Source organism: Mustela nivalis (genome assembly GCF_964662115.1).
Source record: "Mustela nivalis genome assembly, chromosome: 16".
Classification (NCBI taxonomy): Eukaryota; Metazoa; Chordata; class Mammalia; order Carnivora; family Mustelidae; genus Mustela; species Mustela nivalis.
In genome coordinates, this window is record NC_139035.1 from 1,634,758 (window position 1) to 1,651,078 (window position 16,321).

The window sequence follows — 16,321 nt, forward strand, 5'->3', positions numbered from 1 at the left end:
CGCAAAGGCTGCGAGCAACACTCGCAGGAAACCGAGGAACCCGGTCGGGACCGCAGGGCGAGTTCATCCACCGGCGCCTCGCGGCGGGACAGGCTGAACCTCCCGCCCGGCGTCCGGCCAGCCGCCGGGTCGAGGCGGGGCGCGGCGGCCGGGGCAGCGCGGACCGAAGCCCGACCCGCGAGCGCCAGGGACAGCGCTGTCCCCTCTCGGGGGCGCGAGCACAGGCCGGTTCCCCTTCGCACCGGCGGGCTGGGAGGGCGCGACCCGACACGTCCGGGCCGCGCTAGGGCTGCGAGGCTTCTGCCGGCGGCGCCCCCGAGCCGCGAGAACCTCGCCCGCGTGAGGACCCGAAGTTCCCGCTGCGCGACGCGGCGCCACCCGCGAGGACGCGGGATCCCCAGCCGGGCTCGTTAAGTCGCACGAGGCGCGCGCGCGGCGGAGGAGCCCCCGCGGCAGCCGCCCGGGACGCCGAGACCGCGAGCCGCGACTCCCGCCTCCAGCGCGTCGCGGGGTCCCCGAGCCTCCGCTCCCGCACCGCCGCCGCGGTCGTCCCGCGCGAACCGCAGCGTCCCCGGGCTTCGCCGTTGAATCCGGCTGTACCGGCAGGGACGGTGCGAGGGGCTCGGGACGCGCCGGCCGCCGCCCCGCGCGCTGCGCTGAGACGCGGACGGCAGCTCCTCCGCCCCGCGGGGCCGCCCCGCGCGAGCCTGCGCCGCCGCCTCCGCGCCGCCCCCGAACGCAGCCGGTTCGCGGCCGGAGACCGCCGGGTCCCTTCAGAAGAAGCGCCCGGGCGCGGCCGACCCCGCGTCGGGCCGCCCCGCCAGCCCCGCGGCCGCGGCCGGAATCCCGCGACACACGCGTCCCTCCCCGCGGCGTGAGGACCAGGTCGCAGGGCGCTGCGGACTCGGGCCCGCAGCCGGGCTCCCGGCGCCGGCGCTGACAAGCGGCCGGGCCCCCGCGGAAGCCGCCATTGCGGGTGACGCGAACGTGCAGGGGACAAGCGACAGAATGAGGACTGAGCGCGCGGGGCGGTCACACGAGCCGGCCGGAGGGGCCCCGCGCCTAACCTCCTCTCCGGCGGCCGTCCCGGCGAGTCCCGCAGCCTGCCCCGCACCGAGCCCCGCACCGTCCGCCCTCCCCTCCCGCCGCCCCCTCCTGCCTGAGTAGGCCGCGGCGGCTGGGGTCACGGGGGCGGGCGGCGCACTTCTGCTCTCCTCCTCGTTCTGAGCTCGGACATGGAGGGAGGCGACGGAGACCCCAGCACCGGCTCCCGCGGCGGCCGGGACCGGGCTGCCATAGCAACGGCGCGCCGCCGCGTCTCCATCCGGGCCTCCCACTGCGGGCGCGCGGCGCACCCGCGCAGGCGCACAGCGTCCCGAGGACACCTGCGGCTCCGGCGCGCTCCAGGCGCCTGCGGAGGACGGTCCGGCTGCGGTTTCCGGGACACGCGGGCCAGCCGCGCACCACGCGCGACACATTGGATAAATCAGCACATTAACATCTAGACCTTTGTGAAGTTAAAAGCTGCTTGAAAATGTCGGCAGTATTTTCCTCAGAGATCCACTGTCTTCGTGCAGCGCACCGGCCCTTGGAAGACACCGAATAAGTCATTCCTGTTGTGTAGTAGAAGGTGATGAATGATGAACAAAAACAGCGCAAGCAGGACGGGGTCAGAAGTGTGGGGTGGGGGGCGCCTGGGTGGCTCAGTGGGTTAAGCCGCTGCCTTCGGCTCAGGTCATGATCTCAGGGTCCTGGGATCGAGCCCCGCATCGGGCTCTCTGCTCAGCGGGGAGCCTGCTTCCCCCCCCTCTCTCTGCTGCCTCTCTGCCTACTTGTGATCTCTGTCTGTCAAATAAATAAATAAAATCTTAAAAAAATAAAAATAAAAAGTGTGGGGTGGGTCATGAAAGTGGGGTGGCAATTTTACATAAAGTAATGGAGTAAGCCATACTGAGATGACATTTGAGACTTCTATTAAAGTTATATACAGATTTGACGTGTGTACATTACATACATATGTTACATATCCGATATCTCTCTTACCTAGATATAGTTATAATGGAAATATAACTCCCCCCCAAGCTGAGACTTTCTGTAATTTACTATTATGAGTGTGTCACCTTCAGAACTGGAGGGCCTGAGTTTGCCTGTGACCTTTAGCAGCAGGACAAGTCCACTTTTAGCCTGTATACATTCCTTAAAACAAACACTCTAATTTTAAAAAATTGCTCACACTATCATTGGTTTTATTTGTTCAGCAAATTTGTTCAGGACCGGTTTCATGTGCTCAGCACTTTTGATGTACACCCACACCCCAGAAGGCGAAAGTTCCAAGGGATCTCCTGCTGCGAGTCTCTAGCTTTCTCTAGCTTACTCAGTACATGATTCACAGTCTCTCATAACCCTGAGCTGGAAAAAGATTTGACAGCAGTAAATTATCATGGAAAAGAAAATGAATCAGAGGGCTGGCCTTTGAGAAAAGCTACAAGCAGAATTTACTTGTTTAAATCACTAACAGGAAAACCCTCTGTTTGTAAGTGGCGTCTCCTTGCCTAATAAATGGCTACCCTCTGAAACTGACTACCCACCTACCTTTGAACATAAATGCCCTTCACTAAGTATGCGGGAAGGCTCGCTCTTGTCAGTGCAGTGTTCTAGATGTTTCAGTTCCTTGACTTCCAGACATACATACTGAACATGAAAAGCAAAAAAATAAAAAGGAAGCTAAGCTGCAAAGGTTTTATTTAAGGTATGCACGTAGTGTTGATGAGTAGTGATAAGGAGCCTGTCTTCTTCTGGGCTTCGCTAGAGCAAAGAACCACTGATTCATATATGTGAGGAAATGGAGTGTCATAAAAATGCTTTTGGGTTAAGTCTCCATAGGCCTCTGTGCTCACTTATATCCTTCTCTTGGAGCGTCTGCCCTCGAGATCTGAAGCTGCTTTCAGTAATGTCCTAAACACAATGAGTAGTGGATAGAGACAAGAATGCCAATGTGCTAACACTAAGAGTCAGTTTCTATAGTTGAGTTCAAATTTTAAGCAGCCAGTGTAAAAGGAAATAAAGTATATTTTCTCAAGCTCTTATGAGAAAGAAAAAGTCACATGTGTCCCTCAGGAAAAATATGTTGTCCTGGCATTAGTTTTTAAAATAAATTCTTAGGTAGGATTTTGAGTAGGAAGTAAGTGATGAGAGAGACCCGGTTTTCAATAGAATTTTTACAGCTAAGACATAGACAGTTTCCTCGTGTCTGTTCATATTTTCTTAAGAATACGAATGTAGAAAAACTACCTTCAAAACCACATACTTTAAAGTTGACTTTGAACTTTTTCACTTTTTTTCTCCTCGCCTATGCCTGGTGAATGCCTCCTGCCTTATAATGTCAATCCAAAAACAGTGGTGGCTAAATACCTTTCTTCTCTGAGGTTGGCGATTTTGTTAAAGCTCATTACAAAACTTGGATATGCGAGGGTACATTTAGCATTAGCTGATAATGGATTCATCTTATCTTCCGAATCCAGATGCAGAGTGAACACCTCCCAAGAACACAGGTCACCCCAGTTCATGTCAGCAACCAAAACACACTTAAAAATTTAAGTCACACTATACCCCTCTCTACTTTCCAGCACTATTACAATAAAATCCAAACACCTTACCTTAACTTCAAGGTTCTGCATAATTGGGCCTCTGCTTATTCCTGTAATCTCACCTCCTATCACTTTCTTGCTAATGCAGGATTCTCAAAGAGCTCTAACCAACCTCCTCCCTGTTCCTTAGGCATTGTCAAGCTCTTTCCCATCTGTGCGAGTGTCTCTATCTGGAATGTTTTTCCCTGTTCAGCAGGGAGCCTGCCTCTCTGCCTGCTTGTGATCTCTGTCAAATAGATAAATAAAACTTTCACAATAACAAAAAGGATTTGTTTATTTATTTTAGAGAGACAGCATGGGGGGGGGGTTTCAGGGAGAGAGAGAGAGAAGCAGACTCCCGGCTGAGCATGCAGCCCGATGGAGGGCTCCAGCTCTATGCCCTGAGATCATGACCTGAGCCAAAATCAGGAGACCGATTGCTCAGTTGGCTGGGCCACCCAGGTGCCCCTAATCTATATGTGCTATTTAAAAAGATTTTATTTATTTATTTGAGAGAGAGAGAGAGAGAGTACAAGCTGGGGGGCTGGGAAGGAGGGGCAACGGGAGAGGGAGAAGCAGGCTCTGGTTGTGATGCTTTGTCTCTTCAGGCTGTGTTTTCTCTTATCTTTTAGCATGACCTGTAAACATTTTTGTTGTTGAAAGGTGGATATGATGTATCATGAGGTAAAGAGGACTTCAGTGTGAGACTTCCTATTAAGCCGGCTAGGAGACGGGCTGTGTTGAATGTTTTCTGTAGCTGCAGGTGCCAAATGGTTCAGATTCCTCTAGTATTCTTCGCGCTCTCTCGTCTTTGGGCTTCCCTAAGAACTCTGTTTCAGAGACTCTGTCTAGCCTCTCCTTCAGTTGTAATTCAGTATTACATGATTGGTGTGGTGGTAAGGTAAGAAGAGAGTCATCATATAATCTTATGATTAAATCTCATTCTTTTAGGAGTACTCTGTCCCTGACCTTCACACGTGTTCGTTAGCCTTCCCGTTCGTTCGTCACTTTTAGGAGAGAGAGCCTACAGGGAGCTGGAGTTAAGGAAATGCACATCCCCAGATAAGATAAGGCTGTTACTGTCTTTTTCCCTGAAGAGTAGGCCTTTGTTTTGGAAAAGGCTGTGGGCATATTTCACAGTGGGTACTTTCCCCCTCTGTCTACAGAACTTTTCCATCTGCCCACACTGCAACCTTGTATTCATTAAACATTAACTCTCTATTTTCCCTTCTCTCCGGCTGAGGGCAACCACCATTCTACTTTCTGACAATACGTAGTCTTTTGTATCTGACCCTTCTCACTCAGCATAATGTTTTTTGAAGTTCATTCATTGTATAGTAGCAGTAGTATTTTGGTGCTTTCGTGTTCTTTTTTCTTTAGAGTGAGAGGGAGGGAGAGAGAGCACGCAAGCCTGGGAGCATGAGCAGGAGGGCGAGAGAGGGAAAGGGAGCCCTCACAGGCTCCATGCCCGGCACAGAGCTCGAAGTCAGGCTTGATCTGCGACCCTGAGATCATGACCTGAGCTGAAATCAAGAGTTGACACTGAACTGACTGAGCCACCCAGGTGCTCCTATTGTCCCTTTTCATCACAGAAGAGTGTTCATTGTATGGGTAATACCAGATTCTGCTTATCCACTTCCCAGTTGATGAACATTTGTGTTGTTTCTACTTTGACTATCATAACATTGCTATGAAAATTTTTGTTCACCTATTTGTGTGGACACCTTTTCATTCTTCTTGGTTAGATTACTAAGTGGAATTGGTGGGTTGTTTTAAGAAACTACCAATCTGTTTTCCCAAAAGGAGCTGTACTGTTACAGTTCTACCAGAAACATATGAGAATTCCGGTTCATCCACATCCTTGCCAGTGTTTGGTATTTTCTGCTTTTTAAAATTATAACTTCCTCAAGGGTATATAGTGGTAACTCATTTAGTATTAATTTTTGTTTCCCTAATGACTAATGAGGTAGCCATTTTCTTTTTAAAGATTTTATTTGCCAGAGAGAGAGAGAGAGAGCAAGCGAGTACACACAAGCGGGCAGAGAGGCAGGCAGAGGCAGCGAGAGAAGCAGGCTCCCTGCCCAAGCAAGGAGCCGATGCGGGACTCGATCCCATGACCCCGGGATCATGACCTGAGCCGAAGGCAGCAGCCTAACCCACTGAGCCACCCAGGCTCCCCGATGTAGCCACTTTTCATATACCTGCTAACCATCAGTATGTCTTCTTTGGTGAAATGTCTATTCAAGTATTTGGCCCATTTTTAATTTGGGTTATTGGCTTTATTATTGAGTCATAAGGATTCTTTATGTATTCTTTTATCAAGTCTTTTATCAAATACATAATTTGTAAATATTTTTCTCCCAGTCTGGGGCTTATGTAGTCTCCATTCTGGTTCGAGGCTTTTCCTTTGTTTCTCTTCATTAACCCACCCACAAGCTCAGCCTTCAGATGGTTTGTAAATCATCATTACCTCTGACTTAATAGGGAAATTTCCAAGGAAGACTTGAACTCTAGCAACTTCTACTTCTAGAGGCAGTCTCCCCTGCCCTCCTTACAGGAGCCCCTTAACAGACTGACGCAGGCTCTTTCCTGAAGTGTTGATATTCATACGTAGCAGACAATTTTAGCAGCCTATGAAATCTAACCAGCCGTGAGGGGCTGGCATCTTCTAAGAGCTTCACCAGTATATATTTTATTCCTGTAGATCACAGGTTTATCAGTAATAAAGCCAGAGGTTTTTTTAGTCAGTAACTTTGAATACATGCAATCTAAACCGTATCTCCCAAAGATATTTCTTCCATGAGGTCATACCACCAAAGATATAAACCTCAGAAAAACTTAGAAACCTCCATTTTATTCAATCAATTCAGTGAGCTTCTATAGGGTATTGTGCTAGGTACTAAGAGACAATGACAAAACATGTTCCTGCTTCAAAGCGATTAAAGTGTATATATACATACAAATGACCTCCACACAGACCCGAGTGTTACGTGGTCATGTAGAAACAGTAGGGAAGGCTGCTTATAAAAAGTGGCCCTTGAACTAATCTTGGTGAGTAAGTTGAAAATCAGAGACAAAAATGGGGGTGAGAGCATTCTAGGCACAGGGATTGTGCAAATATATAGAAGCTGAGACTGCTCGAGGATGTCGACAGTGCAGGTGTGTTCGAGAATCGTGTGGGATGGTATAGTGAGGCTGGAAAATCGGACAGGGCAAGGGCAAGAACCTTCGGTACCATCCTTTAGAGGTCCGCTGACCATCTCACTGTTCTCAACATTGCTAGGTCACCTGTGGGAGTGGTTCTCAGATTTTTGTTATCATCCAACAAACACTACTTTATCAAAAGACTTAAATCTTCCTCTTAATAGTAATTAAATTCACAAATTTATATGGATATTAATGAGTTCACAGGTACCATATTTGTCATTTATCATTAGTTTAAAAGGCATTAAATACGCAACATGGTATGGCTGATAGTGAATTTGTAACTATGTGTTTATTTTTAAAGATTATACTTGGGGCCCCTGGGTAGCTCAGTGGGTTGAACCTCTGCCTTTGGCTGTCATGATCCCAGGGTCCTGGGTGTCAGGCTCTCTGTCCACTTCCCCCTTTCCCTCTGCCCCTCTCCAAGCTCATGTTCTCTCTCTTTCTCAAATAAATAAATAAATAAATACATAAAATCCTAAAATAAATAAATAAATAAAGCTGTGGGCCTGGATGAAGACATACAGGGAGGGAATGTAGTCGAGGAGGGAAAAGATCAGAGAAGGAAGCCTGAGGGTGGTCCAACATTTAGCTCAGGAAGAAGAGGAAGAACCAGGAAACAAGACCCAGGAGTGACTAGTGACATTCCTGGTGAGAGAATCGGGAGGGAGTTGTGTCCCAGAAAACCAGAGGAAGGTCCTGTCCACTGTGTCACGGGCTGTTGACAGGTCAAATACAATGAGGACCGAGATGCACTGTTTTAACAGCAGTTTGACGGAATGGTGGATCCTAAACAAAATGAGGGGAGTAAGGAGAGAAGCAGGCAGGACTTCAAGGAGTTCTACTCTACAGGAAAGGAAGACATGAGACAGAGAGGCTCAAGCAAAGGAAGATGTACCGTGAAGCTAAATAAATTTTAGGGCTTCTCACCTGCACAGGCTCCTTCTGTGGCTCAAGGAGGGGCCCCGATAATGTGTTGATGTGAAAATACGGTTTCGTAAAATTTCCAGAAATAGAATATTTTAATGATAAGAACCCAGTGTCTCCCTCCATTCCAACTTCCCCCATCAAGTGTACTCTGCCTTTGCTTGACTGCAGACACTGCTGGAGTTTAACTAAAGGAGAGTTAAGAATACATTTAATTCGGGTTAATATTTTAATTCTGAACAACCAAAAATATTTTTAAATATAATAAAAATGACAATCACATTGAATTGAGAATTGTTTTCCTTTTTCTCTATCACTTAAATCTGAAGACCTTGAGGGAGAGAAAATAACATTACCTGTCCAAGTCTGAAGTATGAAGAAAACAGAAGTGCCAAGAATTGTGGCAAACTTCTGGTCACTAAGTTATAAACCAGTGCAGTTATTCTTGGCTATAGTCTAGATGTGTTTATAATTTTCATTTTTTGAAGACTATGTAATCATGTGAAGCAGAATAAATCTGAGAAAGAATGGAGGAGTTAAAAAAATGAAATGCTGTGAGATACTAAGGAACATGACTTGGCCAAATATGCATCCTTTTCAGTGGAGGCTACAATATCCCACAACCAATCCACTTTAGGAAACAGTAAAATAGAGTGAGCAATTATGTCCATTAGAATTTTTAAGACTTTTCTGAAGTAGCTAGACACCCATAATCTTAATACTGATTTGAACCAGTCAGTGGCAAGGCAGTATCTCTGTAAAATATGCCATTGTATGAACGCTACAATTTAACTATGACTTGAGGCACGTTAAACAGTAATAAACATAAAACTTCTGTTTATTTCCAGAGATCTCTAGTGATTTTTTATAAACTCGGATTTTTATACAAACTTTTCCTAGTATAACATACAGATAATGGTCGTTCGGCCTCTCCTAGAAGAACATGGGGACACAGAATCGGCCGCGTTCACAGAAAGCCCACATTTTTGCTGCTTACCCTGCACCAACATTACAGCGAAGAGCTCTGTGGCTACAAGCATGGGGCAGAACCGGAACCTTATACGTGCTGTTCCCAAACTCACTCTGTTTTTACTCTCCTTCCCTGCCCCTATTCTCACCTTTTGTTCTCGGCAGGCTATTCCCAGCCCTCACCCTTTTTTAAAAGAGTATAAAATAATTTAAAAGAGCATAAAGTGTACCCCCCTTTCTCCAAGTGGGCATCAGTGAAAAAATGCATTCCTAGAATCATGATGGCCACAACAGGAGCAAGCGACTGACACCTGCACAGCTGATAAATCCCAGTTAAATGAATTTTGAAATTAACCTCCAGTTAATTTTGAACTTAACCTGGCAGTGGTGGGCTGCTTTTCCAAAGTGACACCAGACTTCTCCATCTGTAGGACACATGTTGATTCTCTGTAGCCTTACTCAAGTTGTTGCTCTTGGCATCTCTTTCTTCTTTAGGATCCAATAGATGCATTCTTGAAATAGTTTCAAACCCACAGCTCACTTTTTCCATTTTCACCATGTTTTTTTCATTGCTGTCATTATAAAACAGCCATTTTTTTGCTGTAATCAGACAAAAGCATAACCTCTTTTAGCTGTTTTTTTTTTCACTTTATAATGTTTTTCCTCAGGAAAAAATGAAATCTACATTTTAACACTCTTGGAGTACACTACAGGAAACAGGAGGAATGGGTCTGTCTGTCTCCGTTACTCCAAAGAATGAAAGCACCGTCACTCATTTACCCTCTTGAAGTAATGTGAAGGTTCTTTGATTATAATCGTTTTGGAGGAATCATCTCTCTCTTCCATTCCTTAGAATACTTGCCTTTTATAGTCATCATTTTTCTTTTAGACTGTCACTACTTATGCATGTAGATTTAATAATATAGTCTATCTGCTTTTGAATGTATAGGGTTGTATTGATATATGCTTGTGTGTCTTAGTTCTTTCACTCAAAATTGCATTCATAAGATTCATTGAAATTGTTGCTTGTGGCTCTGGTTTATTCATTTTCACTCCTGTATAGCTACATGTCTAGTGCTCAACAGCCATGTGTCTAGCAGTTGCCAAATGGGAAAATGCAGCTTTGCGGTGTGTACCCGGGAGCGGAATCGCTGGGTCACAGCACGTGAGTAGCGATGACTTTAGAGGACAGTGCCAAAACATGCCATTCAAAAGGGTTTACCAATTTATACTCCCACCAGCAATTTCTGAGGCATTTTCTATTGAATTTGAACTTAAGCATTTCTATTTTTAATTTTTTTTTTTTAAGATTTTTATATAGGGGTGCCTGGGTGGCTCAGTGGTTTAAGCCTCTGCCTTCAGTTCGGGTCATGATCTCAGGGTCTTGGGATTGGGCCCCACCTCAGGCTCTCTGCTCAGCGGGGAGCCTGCTTCCCCCTCTCTCTCTGCCTGCCTCTCTGCCTACTTGTGATCTCTCTCTGTCTATCAAATAAATAAATAAAATCTCCCCATTTTTAATTTCTAGGATGTATCTTCATGTTTTTTCAAGTCAGTCTTTTCACTTTTGTTACTCTTGTTACTTGTTTTTTGTGATTTCATCTTTTGTAGTGAAAATCTTATGCATATTTTACTCTCTGTATCTGATAATTCCAATATCTGAAATCATTAGGACTCTTAATTTTTGTTTCCGCTGACTCTCACTCATGGTTACTTTATGTCTCCGGTGATTTTTTAAATTATGTATTTAATTTGTAATGATTTATTAATTTCCAACCATAATGTTTTATATATTTGATCTGAGAGTGATCTGTCACCAAGTGTTCTATTAACTGCTTTTGCTCTACTGTGGCTTCTTGGGTCCTCCAGAGGACAAAAATTATCCATATGGCATTAGAGTTGACAACTATTAAGAGTAGTAATTATTCTTATGCTTTTTGTTGTTGTTGAGGGAGGTCACTGAGAGGACATGACCACTGGTTGAACAGTGAGCTGGACCCTGGCAACTGGAGGCTCCACAGCCCTCCCCTGTCCTTGGAATGTGCATTCTGCTTGCCTTGCCTGCTGTCAGCAGCTGCCCAAGGACACAGCATTGAAATGGGGATGTGATATAGAGATGACCTGGACAGTAACCGGACTGAACCCAGCTAAGGCCTCTGTGCCAACGTACAAGATCTCGTGGGTGGGGGCAGGGATCTGCTCATCCTCCAGCAGCCCAAGATAAGCCTTGTCTGTGAGTTCCCTTCGCTTATTAAACCTGCCACCCGGCAATCTGGAGCGGCCTCCAGAAGGCCAGTTTCACATGACACCTGGGAAGCTCGCTAGGAGCCTGCAAACCACCGTGTTGCTGTTTCTCAAATTTCCTACCGTAAACACCTAATGCTTGTAAAATCATTAAATCATGTTAAAATGACCATGGAACCAAGACATTCGCCAAGCACAAGAAAACTCTATTAGTACATTTTTATTGTGCACTGTGGGGTGGGATTTCATGTCACTTCTTAGAAGGCTCCTCATGGAGAATTAAGGTGTCCTTTTGTCTGTGATTTCCCATTCCACCCTGGGTATGGTGCAAGGGCTTAACAGGAAATGCTTTTCTCTAGAGATAATTTTTTAGTTTTTAAAAATATTTTATTTATTTATTTGGCAGAGAGAGCGAGAGAGTGCACAAGTAGGGGGAAGAAAGAGGGAGAGAGAGCAGCACAATTCCTGCTGAGCAGGGAGCCGGAGGTGGGACTTGATCCCACCACCCTGGGACCCTGACCCGAGACGAAGGTAGACGCTTGACCCACTGAGCCACCCAGGCTCTCCTAGAGATCACTTTTTAAAACTGCTTCCAGCATAAGCCAGAGGCTTCTACTCATCTGAGACTGCTTTAGCTCCCGCTTCGAGTCCCTGTGTAGGCTGGAGTCTTTCTGCCGGTCCGCACAGCCGCACATCCCCATCTTCCGAGGTGCATGCGGGGTTCGGACTCTGGGCAGGGGACGGCTCGTGCTTACGGAGACCAGCAAGGAAGGAAAAACTCCGGGTGGGCAAGAGAGGATCGGAGACTGTGAGGGGGAGTTAACTGCGGGCGCTGGCGAGGAGATCACGCCTGTAAGCCAGCTCGGGTCATCCCCACTGGGCGAGCCCGCAGCCCGTCAGCACGGCCCAGCGCCGCGGCTCGGTGCTCCGGGCTGTCCCGCATCCTGCGCGGGAACCAGGGTCAGCCGGGCGGCGGGGTCGCTGGAGGAAGGGGGAGGGGCCTGAGTGGAGAACGCGGGAACGCGGGGAACGCGGGGAACGCGGGGAACACGGGGAACGCGGGGAACGCGGGCTCTACCCCACGGACGCGTGTGCCCAGAGGCTTTCAGCTTCTAATCCCAGGGGCGCCCGAGGGGCTCCGAGGCTAAGCGTCTGCTTACGCTCAGGTCAGGACCCCGGGTCTCCCCGTAGGGCCCCGCATCGGGCTCCCTGCTGGGGGGGCCTCCCTCTCCCGCTCCCCCTGCTTGTGTTCCCTCTCTCGCCGTGTCTGTCAAATACATAAAAATCTTTAAAAATAAAAAATAAATTTTAAGTCTTAAATAGTTTCTGTTAACATTTCAGCATCTGGGGCAGAATGTGCGTTTTCTTAACCGCGATTCTTCGGGCGTGTGGGATTTTCCTCCGGGAAGCGCTCCCGCCCCTTTCCTTACTTGAAAAGTTGGCGCTTTCAGACGCTTTCAACGTCCGGGACGCCCTTCACAGCGGGAGACCGTCCCCTCGCGCCGGGGCTGGGCGTGGCTTTCACGACGCGTCTCAAAAAAACAGTCAACTGCAGCCCACGGCTCAGCCCCCAAAGCCCCGGTCTCCTCCGCATGCGCTGGGGGGGGGGGGGGCGGGAACCCGAGCCCACACAGACGTCCCCAGGGGCCGGGCGGGGCCGGGCGGGGCCGGGCGGGGCCGGGCGGGGCCGGGCGGGGCCGGGCGGGGCCGGGCGGGGCCGGGCGGGGCCGGGCGGGGCCGGGCGGGGCCGGGCGGGGCCGGGCGGGGCCGGGCGGGGCCGGGCGGGGCCGGGCGGGGCCGGGCGGGGCCGGGCGGGGCCGGGCGGGGCCGGGCGGGGCCGGGCGGGGCCGGGCGGGGCCGGGCGGGGCCGGGCGGGGCCGGGCGGGGCCGGGCGGGGCCGGGCGGGGCCGGGCGGGGCCGGGCGGGGCCGGGCGGGGCCGGGCGGGGCCGGGCGGGGCCGGGCGGGGCCGGGCGGGGCCGGGCGGGGCCGGGCGGGGCCGGGCGGGGCCGGGCGGGGCCGGGCGGGGCCGGGCGGGGCCGGGCGGGGCCGCTTCCCGCTGCAGGTCGGCTTGGGATCGAGAGCCTCAGGCGCTAAGAGGGCCCGGGAGGCTGGGCCTCTGGTCTTCCACCTTTGCCTCGCCCTGCAGCCACAGCTCGTCCCCGGGGCTCCTCAGGCTCCTGCCCTCAGCCGTTCTAGGGCGGCCCCGCACTGCATCCCTCTGGCCGGGATCCGGGTCGGGGGAGGGAATGAAGCAACCATTGTGCAACGCAGAGTGGGATTCAGAAACCCAACGCAACTTCACTTTACAGATGCGTGACCTTGGGTGGACATTTACACTTTTTAAGCCACCTTAGAAATACGGACGCACTTTTTATTTTTTTAGATTTTATTTATTTAAGAGAGAGCGCGCGAGCATGAAAGGGGCGAGGGCAGAGGGAGAAGCCGGCTCCCTGATGAGCAGAGGGCCTGACGTGGGACTTGATCCTGGGACTCCAGGATCATGACCTGAGCCGAAGGCAGTTGCTTAACCAACTGAGCCACCCAGATGCCCACAGACACACATTTTAAATGTTAACTTAGCAACCTGGACAATCCTGTCTCTTCCAAGGCCGTGTCAGAAAGGCCTTCCTCACACCTAACCACTTGAAATGGCCATTGGACTAGAGCTTTTAGGTGGTTATTTCCCATAAAATTCATCGTATACTCTGCTGCCAGATTACATCTCTTGAATATAAGATTGTTACCGCACCTCCAATTAATACACATTAGATAATGACTCCAAACTGTCATTCCAAACTTTGTCACCACCCCTCTCTCTACCATCAATCAGCCCTTGCTGATGATTCACATTTGGGCCTCATAACTTTAGGCCTTTTTTCTCCACTACACAGTTTCCCTTTCTAAATTTGTTAAATTTAGATGATCTTGCAGGGCCAGCTCAAATGCCATCTCCCTCAGAGAGCCGCTTAGATTTCCCCAAAGCCCTTGTTCTCTTTGACACAAGGCTTTTTAATTCTTAATGGGAGATGGTTAATGGTACCTGACACTCTCTTGTAATACAGTTGGGCATCTACATTATCATCTCTACTTATCACCCAGTTTTAAAATTCCTTGAGAGCAGGAAATTACGACTTTTTCATCTTTGTATCCCCAGAAGCTTTCCAAAATATAAATTAAAAATAAGGGGAGGGGGCGCCTGGGTGGCTCAGAGGGTTAAGCCTTTGCCTTCAGCTCAGGTCATGATCTTAGGGTCCTGGGATCAGACCCCAGCACCTGGCTCTCTGCTCAGCGGGGAGCCTGCTCCCCCCCCCACCTGCCTCTCTGCCTACTTGTGATCTCTGTCAAAAAAATAAAAAAATAAAAATAAAAATAAGGCGAGAAAGTGTTTAAAAGCCTGCCATTGTTTTCATTTTGATTGAAACATTTAAAAAAAAGTTCCCTTGATGAAATTTTGAGATTCATAGCTACAAGTTAATTGTAAATAGAAGGATTAAGGAATTGATTTCTCAGCCCCCTACTCTATCTCCAATGTGACAGGTGCTTTCATACATGTTCTTTCATTCTCCCCCTTTTTATTTTAAAGATTTTATTCATTTATTTGTCAGGGAGAGAGCACAGCAGGGGAATGGCCAACAGTAGAAGCAGCAGACTCCCCACTGAGCAGGGAGCCCAATATGGGGCTGGATCCCAGGACACTGGGATCATAACCTGAGCCCAGGGCAGACGCTTAATGACTGAGCCACCCAGGAGCCCCATGTTCTTTCATTTCTTCACAGCAATCCTGTCAGGTTGCTGCTACCCCCACTAACCCATAAGGAAGCTATTTTCCCAGTGACAAGGTAGAGCCTTGAGGGGCAAACCTCGCATTCTGAACCCCCTTCCATCGCATCAGCACTACTTATGGAAAACATCATTAGAACTACTACAAGATCCTTTTCCAGAACCAAAGGAGATCATGTTCACAAATGCCTTTTCCAAACTAGAACGTGTTACTACTCAAGGGTAAGTATTAATTACAAGGAGGATGTTGTAAGTGGAACACACAGGTATCCAATCTCTATCATTTAGAGCACAAAATGCCTTGAATAAACCCTCCGGTGGAACGGAGGTCATCAATAGGCCTTTTAATCTTAATCTCTCAGGTGCATGTACTTTTAAAAAAAGTAATGGCAGCAGTGCCTGAGTGGTACAGTCAGGTGACGGTCCGACTCTTGGTTTTGGCTCAGGTCATGATCTCAGGGGCCTAGGATCAAGCCCAAAGTCATGCTCCTGCTTCTTTGTCTCCCTTTCTGCCCCACCGTCCACTCTCACTTTCTCTCTAAAATAAATAAATGAATCTTTAAAAAAGTAATGACAGGGGCACCTGCATGGCTCAGTCAGTTGGGCGTCTGCCTTCACCAGTATCCCGGGACTCTGGGTTCGAGCCCCTCATTAGATCTCTGCTAGGCGGGGAGCCTGCTTCTCCCTCTCCCTCTGCCTACAGACCCCCTTGCTTGTGTTTGTTCTCTCTCTGGCAAATAAATAAAAAAATCTTAAAAAAAAAAAAAGTAATGACATTTAGCTATTTGTACTGGCAGGTACTGAATCTATTACATATCCTTTATGTAATTTAATACTCATATGGCACTAGCATGTGTTTTACAACAAAAGATAAAAATAAGACATGGCCCCTGCTTACAAGAAAGCTTACAATTTGAAAGGCATTAACATACAGGGGATATAATTTCAGGGACAGAAAATTTTAAAAATGTTTTTAGTTTAAAAAATGAGTCTTCCATGATAATGAAACAGGTTTTAGAATGCGATATTAAAGGGAAGGTACTCCTTTGTATATGTAAGAAACAAGAGATTTGGTTCCTGGGACATAATGAACAAGTGATTCTCAGCTGAAGGACAGAAGATGCTTCCTTTCATAATATTTTGGGCTGGAACAAAGTGGCTATGAAGTTTCAAAAGAAGATGGCACCTTGAGCCCTTGATTTGACTGAGTCTCCTTTATTTGTAAAATTCAGTTAACATTGAAGGGAAGGTGGGTCTTTTTGGTTTCTAAAAAGAAGAATGCTTTAAAGAGAGATAAGAGGTACCAAGATGAAGTCCAAGAAAAATAAACTGTGGTGTGGTGCTAAAAATAACAGGGAAAACAACAGAAAATAATGGGGAAGAGTCAAAGGCAAAGATCACAAAACAATGGGAAGAATTCACAGGATGAGAAGACTAAACAGAAAGGTCAGGTGAGGGAAGACGTAGTATGAAATTGACCCTAGGAGAAATTATTAAAAGGTTTAAATATGTAACCCAAAGCTCCTACTGAAGCAATAAACAAATTTAAAATAATTGTGATTAAAAGGAAAAA

The 16,321-nt window shown here is 48.2% G+C and overlaps 1 protein-coding gene across 9 annotated transcripts in view; it reads right to left on the bottom strand.

The window, feature by feature from the left end:
• The window catches only part of CCDC181 (coiled-coil domain containing 181), a 36,804-nt gene extending 35,407 nt beyond the window's left edge, over positions 1-1,397 (bottom strand). For 2 of the 9 annotated variants that reach the window (XR_014303898.1, XR_014303899.1), the window contains exon 1: positions 1,160-1,397. The gene's annotated coding sequence lies outside the window, so the exon portion shown is untranslated. The remainder of the gene's footprint in view (positions 1-1,159) is intronic. The other 7 variants (XR_014303902.1, XM_082702738.1, XM_082702740.1 and 4 more) reach the window with 5 other exon arrangements.
• Positions 1,398-16,321: the final 14,924 nt, after the last annotated feature.